This window comes from Oncorhynchus gorbuscha, linkage group LG24 (assembly GCF_021184085.1).
Source record: "Oncorhynchus gorbuscha isolate QuinsamMale2020 ecotype Even-year linkage group LG24, OgorEven_v1.0, whole genome shotgun sequence".
Classification (NCBI taxonomy): Eukaryota; Metazoa; Chordata; class Actinopteri; order Salmoniformes; family Salmonidae; genus Oncorhynchus; species Oncorhynchus gorbuscha.
The window spans coordinates 22,111,832-22,121,825 of NC_060196.1; positions in this window are offsets into that span (position 1 = coordinate 22,111,832).

Sequence of the window (9,994 nt, forward strand, 5' to 3'; positions counted from 1 at the left end):
ATTGGAAGACTATCATCATACATGGAGGTGTGGAACAGGGATACATCTAAAACCCTACCTCTTAAAACATTATCTTAAATAATCCTCCACCTCACCTCAACCCCCCCCACCACAAAAATAAAAATAAAAAATAAACCTGAACCAGCTCTGACTCAACTTTGAGTAAAAGTTACTTTCAATGCCTGTGATATCTGGTTGTCCCACCTAGCTATCTTAAGATGAATGCACTAACTGCACGTCGCTGTGGATAAGAGCGTCTACTAAATTACTAAAATGTAAATGTATATACGAAGGCATCAGGAAATTACATGTCTGTGGATGACACTTTGAGAGGGCGTTCATTGAATATGTTGAAACCTAAGGCCCTGTTCTGCACAAGATTCTGGAGTGAAACAAAACATTCTCGGTTGAAATGTATTCTGTATGTTCATCAGTCTGGTTATACACCAGGTCATAGTCTCCTGAGTGGCACAAGCGGTCTAAGTCACTGCATCTCAGTGCCAGAGGCATCACTACAGACCCTGGGTTGATTCCAGGCTGTATCACAACCGGCCGTGATTGGGAGTCCCATAGGGCAGTGCACAATTTAGCCCCGCGTCGTCCGTGTTAGTGTTTGGCTGGGGTAGGCCGTCTTCGTAAATAAGAATTTGTTCTTAACTGACTTGCCTGGTGAAAAAAAATAGAAGTAAACAAAATAATCTCTGCTGCATCCCTGATGACTGATGATGTAGTTAACTGTATGAATACAAAGCAACATTGTGCTTCACTCTTTGTAGATCTATCAAAGACCTTCGATTACTGTTGATCACTCATCCCTCATTGTCATACAGGGATCGATTCTGTGTCCAGCTCTTTTTAGTGTATACATTAACGATATTTGTCTGACTGTAGAAAAACCTCTGTAGCTGTATGCTGATGACACGGTTGTGTATGCTATTTGCCCCACGGTTGACCAGGCTTTATCTAAACTATAGTCTGCTTTCATTGTTTTACAGAAAAACCTTATCGACCTTAAATCTGTATTGAATTCGGGTAAATTATATTTTGTTTTTTTTTGATTGTACAAAAATGACTAACGATTTAAGCATATGTACTGTACCTTGGATGATTTCCACATTGATCGATTCCTGCTTATAAATATCTGGGGGCATCTGGATAGACGATAAACTCTTTTAAAGGGCAACTGAAGGCAATAAACATCTTCTCCGATAGAAAACAGCCTATGTGGCATCGATATTAGTCAGAAATATTTATTCTAGTGTCAAAATTGACTGCAAAGTGTAAATAGGATCATTTTTGTAATAAAGTCAGTCTCATCCAAAACAGAGTACGATGCCTTCAGAAAGTATTCATCACACCCCTTGACTTTTTCAAAATGTGTTACAGCCTGAATTTAAAATGGATTAAATGGAGATTTTGTTTCACTGGCCTACACACAATACCCCATAATGTCAAAGTGGAATTGTACTGCAATAAAAGTGTTTAACATGATTTTTGAATGACTACTTCATCTCTGTGGCCCACACATACAGTTATTTGCAATGTCTCTCAGTCGAGCAGTGAATTTCAAACACAGATTTACTAAAAAGTCCAGGGAGGTCTTCCAATGCCTCACAAAGAAGGGCACAGAAGCAGACGTTGAATGTCCCTTGTGAAGTTATTGATTACACTTTGTATCATTAAACCCAGTCACTACAAAGACACAGGCATCCGTCCTAACTCAGTTGCCGGAGAGGAAGGAAACCGCTCAGGGATTTCAACATGAGGCCAATGGTGAATTTAAAACAGTTACAGAGTTTAATGGCTGTGATAGGAGAAAACTGAGGATGGATCAACAACATTGTAGCTACGCCACAATATACCAACCTAAATGACAGAAAGCCTGTACGGAATAAAAATATTCCAAAATATGCATCCTATTTGCAATAAGGCACTATTTGTTTACATTTGTTACATCAATGTTAGTGAGCATTTCTCCCAAGATAATCCCTCCACTTGACAGGTGTGGCATATCAAGAAGCTGATTAAACAGCATGATCATTAGACAGGTGCATCTTGTGCTGGGAACAATAAAAGACCCTCTTAAATGTGCAGTTTTGTCACACCACATAATCCCACAGTTGTCACATTTTGAGGGAGTGTGCAATTGGCATGCCGACTGCAAAAATATCCACCAGAACTGTTGCCATAGATGTAATGTTAATTTCTCTACCATAAGCCGCCTCCAACGTCACATCCACAGACCACATGTAACAACGTCAGCCCAGGACCTCCACGCTTCTTTACTTGCGGGATCATCTGAGATCAGCCACCTGGACAGCTGATGAAACTGAGGAGTATTTCTGTCTGTAACAAAGCCCTTTTGTGGGAAAAAAACTAATTCTGATTGGCTCGGCCTGGCTTCCAAGTGGGTGGGCTTGCCCATGGCTGCACCGCTACCCAGTCATGTGATATCTATAGATTATAGGGCCTAATGAATTTATGTGAGTTGACTGATTTCCTTACATGAACTGTAAACTCAGCAAAAACGTTGAAATTCTTGCATGTTGCATTTATATTTTTGTTCAGTATATACATCTCTTTTACAACGTTTCCCACTGTACCTAACATCATGTATAACCTTTAGACATACGAGTTACCGTACATGGTCACAGGGAAAGCTAACTCTGGAAACTCCTTCGGTCTCGCGTAAGGTAAACCAATGTTGAGCACCTTACCTGTGTAATAACCTCCCAGATTCTCAAACATTTGATGTTTTGGTACCTCTAAGGCAGGGTTCCTCAACTGGCTAGTATTTGGGCCCCCAAGTTTGTATTACTTTTTTGAATTGTTGGACATTAAAGACTGTAAAAACACCAGCAAATCAGCTCCAAGTGATTTACATTTATGGAAATATGTTCCAAAGCTTTCCCACACATAATATGGATTGTACGAACACTTTCCTAAAATTGAGTTGCACCCCCTTTTGCCATCAGATCAGCCTCAATTCATCAAGGCATGGACTAGAAGGCGTCGAAACCATTCCACAGGGATGCTGGACCATTTGATTCTGTTTCCCACAGTTGTGTTAAGTTGGCTGGATGTTCTTTGGGTGGTGGACCATTCTTGATACACACGGGAAGCTGTTGAGCATGAAAACCCCCAGCAGCATTGCAGTTCTTGACACACTCAAACTGGTCCGTCTGGCATCTACTACCATACCCCATTCAAAGGCATCTTTTGTCTTGCCCATTCACTCTCTGAATGGCACATATACACAATCAATGTCTCAATTATCTCATGGTTTAAGAGTCCTTCTTTAACCTGTCTCCTCCCTTTCATCAACACTGATTGAAGTAGATTTAACAGATAACATCAATAAAGCATCGTAGTTTTTACCTAGATTCACCTGGTACGTCTATGTCATGGAAAGAGCAGCTGTTCCTAATGTATGTGATTGTATACGAATGCAAGCAATGTTTAAAATGATTATGTTTTAGTCAAACATTATATCTGTTTGAGCTTCTTGTTGACAATTTCCAGTCTACAAATTATTTGTAACTATGTTCCGGTCCCCCTGACCCCCTGAAAAAAATCTCCTGCGGCCCAATCGAGTTGAATATCCCTGCTCTAGGGTAATTCAGACTGCTGATTGAGGACCTATTTACAGAATCATGTGTTTGTTGTCTATGATTGTGTTTTGTATTCCTGACAGAGGTGGGACCAAGTCACTATTAATCGAGTCACAAGCGAGTCTCAAGTCACAAGGTCCAAGTCTCAGGTTGAGACTTGAGTCAAGTCCAAGTTGTGCATTCTAAGATCAAGTCAAGTCGAGTCACGAGTCAAGAAAAAAACTATAATAAATGGCTTGAATGGAGTGAATGCATTAATTCATTACAATTTTCCCTCGTCATTTTGTTTTATAATAGTTACTTTACTCTAAATGTTGAGTTTTATTGGTCCTAAGGGTTGAGAAGAGAGGGGTAGTGGAGGAAGGAGACTGTCACTCCCTGACCTTAGATATCTCTGTTTTCTTTATATTTTGGTTAGGTTAGGGTGTGACTAGGGTGGGTACGCTAGTTTTTGTATGTCTAGGGTTGTTTTTTGTCTTGTTTTTTGTAGTATTTCTATGTTGGCCTGAGATGGTTCTCAATCAGAGACAGCTGTTTACCGTTGTCTCTGATTGGGGATCATATTTAGGTAGCCATTTTCCCTTTGGTGTTTGTGGGATCTTGTCTATGTGTAGTTGCCTGTCAGCACTTGTTTGTATAGCGTCACATTTCGGGTTCATTCTTTCAATAAATAAGAATGTACGCATACCACGCTGCACCTTGCACCTGCATCTTTATGACTAACGAGACAGTAACTCAAAGACAGGAGGAGGTGGGATGAATGAGTACTCAACCCAGTCAGTGGGCAGAGGCAGCAGGTCAGTGGAGTAGCTGAATTCTATGCAGGCAGTGTGAGGGCCAACTGCACAGGCTAAAGGGTAATGGATTCATGGGTGGCATGTTGTCACAATATTTTTTTCATCTTCGTTTTGAACTGAACTGAACTAATTTTCCACCATAATTTGCAAATAAATTCATTAAAAATCCTACAATGTGATTTTCTGGATTTTTTTCTCATTTTGTCTCTCATAGCAGAAGTGTACCTATGATGAAAATTATAGGCCTCTCTAATCTTTTTAAGTGGGAGAACTTGCACAATTGGTGGCTGACTAAATACTTTTTTGCCCCACTATGTTTATGAACATAAAAAAAAAAATGTATGACCTGTGGACTTACTGTGCAACCCAGGTCTCAGTTGATGCCCAATTTCACCAGGTGAAATGGTCCTGGGTCATCATGACAATTCGAGTGAGTGTCTCCCCATCTGTCTGGAAGTCCTCCTTCCCTCCACTTTGACTGAACCGACTTTAAATGAAAGTCACGTTTGCAATCATATCGCATGAAACAATGCATGGGAACTCTGTCAAGGTAGAAAAGTTCAATATTATGAGGGGACCTCGAGCAGAGGATGGGGTGCCTCGAGCAGATAATTGGAAATTGTTTAAATTGTGCAGAGTTGACCAGGCCCTCTCAGTCTCTCTCTCACACACACACCAATGAGAGTGATTGTTTTGACTGAGAGAAAGTTGAACAGCTGGAGACAGCTTAACAGCATAACCTCGTTCCTCCTGGTTCTCAGCTGGCTGCTTTGTTCTCTCCTCCAACACCTTCTCCCCAATGCAAATACACATTTTGATGTTGACACAGCAAACTGACAGGCACAAGATAATTAATTCCCAAAATAAAAAACAATTAGGGTTCAAATGTCAACATAAATACATGCTCACAATAATGATTTTGGTGGGTGTTTGGTTTGTGATAAAAAAAAGCATATCTAAAAAACTGACCACTTTAATTAAAACGTATATGGTCAAAGTAACCTGAACCAAGTGTCCAGTTCAGCACATCTCTCCCTGCAGTTTTACCAGTCCCCTTTGTACAGAGTCAGTGCAGAGCTCATGAGACCAGAGTGCACAAAGCGCTCTGGTAATTTCATATATTCCAAATGTGAATGAGAGCGACAAATTAAGCCCATGGTGAACACTGCGTCTTTGTGCTAAGATTACCTGTAGATTGTTGCCGTATTATGGGTCGTGGTGTTAGTATCAAAAACCTGTAATGATCTGACGCCTGGGTGCCCACACCCTCACTACTTGGTGACTTTCGGCTTGGTGCGAGGCCCACACATTCAGTCATAATGGAGTTGTTTATTTCTCCGCACTGGGTTCACCATTCCTTTTGGGATATACTGTATATACTGCACTCAATACCATCTACTGTATCTTGCCTATGCCGCTCTGTACCATCACTCATTCATATATATTTATGTACATATTCTTTATCCCCTTACACTTGTGTCTATAAGGTAGTAGTTTTGGAATTGTTAGCGAGATTACTTGTTGGTTATTACTGCATTGTCGGAACTAGAAGCACAAGCATTTCGCTACACTCGCACTAACATCTGCTAACCATGTGTATGTGACAAATAAAATTAGATTTGATTTGATGTTTCGCTGGAAAATCAATGACCCTTATTTTGTTTGACTGAATACAGGCGGTCCTTGTTTCGTTTCGTCTACTACACTAGAAATGTGTGTCAGGCCTTACACACAGTCGTTCGTTGGAATAGACCCTCAGTAGTGGTTTAAGTGAGGGATGTCTTGTGACATAAGATTGTAGATAAGTTATTTGCTCAACGTTAGGGCCTTATTTTGTGAGTTTGCAAACTGTCAGGGATATAAAAGGATTAGACGTAAAATTCCCTGTTTCCGAAACCATAGCGGTACATTCCATTTATAAACCATGATTTGTCAATTCTATGATGCAGATGTTCTTTCCATATTAACACTATCCATAAAAACAGATACATTTAGTGGTTCCTTAATGTGTGACGTTAAACACTGTCACTGTCCTGTGAGGACAAAAAAAACAAATCCAGTCTGGCTAAACAGAAGCTAATGACGAAAACACATGCAGCGATAACACAGATGATAATTCATGATAAGTCTCTGAGTCACCCGAATCAGCTGGAGAACCAATGACTTGAGAACTGACAGTGAAACAAACACCGTCCCTGTTTACACACCAGTTAGCCAAGTTTTCCATAAGGAATATCAGGGCCCGCATCCCAAATGGCACCCCATGGGGCTCTGGTCAAAAGTAGTGCACTATGTAGGGAATAGGGTGCCATTTGGGACATCGCCATTGTCGTTTTATAGTCTTTGAAATACTTGACCTTCTGAAATTGTCTGACTGTTATGAAATGATGGAAGACAATGATCTAGCCATAATATCTTGTATTTTTCAATCTTGTTGACCTGGCCAAGGGGGGGATTGCATAAGGTTTTTGTTTTTTAATCCCCCCTTAAAGGTTCAATGGTGTGAAACAATATGAGAGTAACTTGAATACGTTTCGAAGTGGAGATGTCACAACCCCCCCCCCCCAAAAAAAAACACTTTATGCTTGCAAGCAAAGAGCTTTACTGTAACTATAGTCAACTGTAAATACATTTCTGTCACAAGGTGGAAAATTGACAGGATCTAGGTCTGGGTTGAGCAAGATGAGTGAAGCAGAGGCAGACAACAAAGGGAAAGTTTAAAAAAATGCATTTTGTAAGACATGGCATTGTCCACGAGCGGTTCTCAATATTTGAACTAAAATCAATGCACAACATCATTCCAGTTCTTAGTATGAGTTTCTTTCCATTCTATGCACAGGAATACAGTGCAGACCAGCAGGCAGATGCCAATACTACTTCCACAGTTCTCACAAACTCCATTAACCATGTGCTTTCAACAAAATCAGCTTTTAAATGCTTTGCACAAAAGGATCCGGGATGCCTCCGGAATGCATTCTCTTCTTCTGGGGTGCCGGGGGCTATAAATACAGAGTTTGGATCACATGATCTGTCAATATACCAATAGAAATGAGTCACACCTGCTCCATTTCGCTCCACAGTCAGCCAAGATGGATAGCTAGCTAAAGTCGTTTAGGCTACAGGTAGTAAGCAATTGCTCCTACACTCTCATATGTCTACAAAAATGACGAGGTATCTCATGTCTTTACATTTAGGGATTGTGACATAATCCCCTTTTCAACTAGATTGGATGTAGCCTAGCAGTCTTTGCAGTGAAATCACAGTATCATATAATGAGTTATCATTAGTTAGGTTTTCATTCATTTGGCGACAGATTTTCATGCAAATATTTAAAAAATCTGTATTATGAAAATATACACATATTCCCACCTTGTCACGACTTCCACCGAAGGTCGCTCCTCTCTCTGTTCGGGCGGCGGTCGTCACCGGTCTACAAGCTGCCACCGATCCCTTTTTCTTTTCTGTTGGTCTTGTCTTGATTGTTTTCACCTGTTGCTTATTTTGGTTCATCAATGGTCTATTTAAACTTCCAGTGCCCGACCTGCTTTTGTGCGGGCTTATTCCTACTGTCAGTGGTGAAGTTGTTTGTCTCCTGCGTAATTTGTTGTATGTTATTTCCTGGTTGTTGGAGACATACCTGATTTATGGTCATTGGCTGATTGTTGGCTAGACCAAGTGAAATAAACGCATTCCGTTGGAAGTATTGCTCTCTCCGCCTGACTCTACACTCACCACTCCTAGAATTCCGTGGCACACCTGTGGTGTGTTTCCACCAAACGGACTTGTTGCGGATAAAAATCAGTGAGTGATAATGTAGTGCTTAAGTTTTCTTGCACCGAATAAAAATCTAAAGTTCATTGTGTTTCCATTGCATTTTCAACTCTACTGACAGTTTAGTCATCTCTGCAGATGACTTCGTTAACCATTTTGAAAAGAAGGTCGACGACATCCGATCCTCGTTTGCTAAGTCAAACGACACCGCTGGTTCTGCTCACACTGCCCTACCCTGTGCTCTGACCTCTTTCTCCCCTCTCTCTCCAGATGAAATCTCGCGTCTTGTGACGGCCGGCCGCCCAACAACCTGCCCGCTCGACCCTATCCCCTCCTCTCTTCTCCAGACCATTTCTGGAGACCTTCTCCCTTACCTCACCTCGCTCATCAACTTATCCCTGACCGCTGGCTACGTCCCTTCCGTCTTCAAGAGAGCGAGAGTTGCACCCCTTCTGAAAAAACCTACACTTGATCCCTCCAATGTCAACAACTACAGACCAGTATCCCTTCTTTCTTTTCTCTCCAAAACTCTTGAACGTGCCGTCCTTGGTCAGCTCTCCCGCTATCTCTCTCAGAATGACCTTCTTGATTCAAATCAGTCAGGTTTCAAGACTAGTCATTCAACTGAGACTGCTCTTCTCTGTATCACGGAGGCGCTCCGCACCGCTAAAGCTAACTCTCTCTCCTCTGCTCTCATCCTTCTAGACCTATCGGCTGCCTTCGATACTGTGAACCATCAGATCCTCCTCTCCACCCTCTCCGAGTTGGGCATCTCCGGCGCGGCCCACGCTTGGATTGCGTCCTACCTGACAGGTCGCTCCTACCAGGTGGCGTGGCGAGAATCTGTCTCCTCACCACGCGCTCTCACCACTGGTGTCCCCCAGGGCTCTGTTCTAGGCCCTCTCCTATTCTCGCTATACACCAAGTCACTTGGCTCTGTCATAACCTCACATGGTCTCTCCTATCATTGCTATGCAGACGACACACAATTAATCTTATTCCTTTCCCCCTTCTGATGACCAGGTGGTGAATCGCATCTCTGCATGTCTGGCAGACATATCAGTGTGGATGACGGATCACCACCTCAAGCTGAACTTCGGCAAGACGGAGCTGCTCTTCCTCCCGGGGAAGGACTGCCCGTTTCATGATCTCGCCATCACGGTTGACAACTCCATTGTGTCCTCCTCCCAGAGCGCTAAGAACCGTGGCGTGATCCTGGACAACACCCTGTCGTTCTCAACTAACATCAAGGCGGTGGCCCGTTCCTGTAGGTTCATGCTCTACAACATCCGCAGAGTACAACCCTGCCTCACACAGGAAGTGGCGCAGGTCCTAATCCAGGCACTTGTCATCTCCCGTCTGGATTACTGCAACTCGCTGTTGGCTGGGCTCCCTGCCTGTGCCATTAAACCCCTACAACTCATCCAGAATGCTGCAGCCCGTCTAGTGTTCAACCTTCCCAAGTTCTCTCACGTCACCCCGCTCCTCCGCTCTCTCCACTGGCTTCCAGTTGAAGCTCGCATCCGCTACAAGACCATGGTGCTTGCCTACGGAGCTGTGAGGGGAACGGCACCTCAGTACCTCCAGGCTCTGATCAGGCCCTACACCCAAATAAGGGCACTGCGTTCATCCACCTCTGGCCTGCTCGCCTCCCTACCACTGAGGAAGTACAGTTCCCGCTCAGCCCAGTCAAAACTGTTCGCTGCTCTGGCTCCCCAATGGTGGAACAAACTCCCTCACGACGCCAGGACAGCGGAGTCAATCACCACCTTCCGGAGACACCTGAAACCCCACCTCTTTAAGGAATACCTAGGA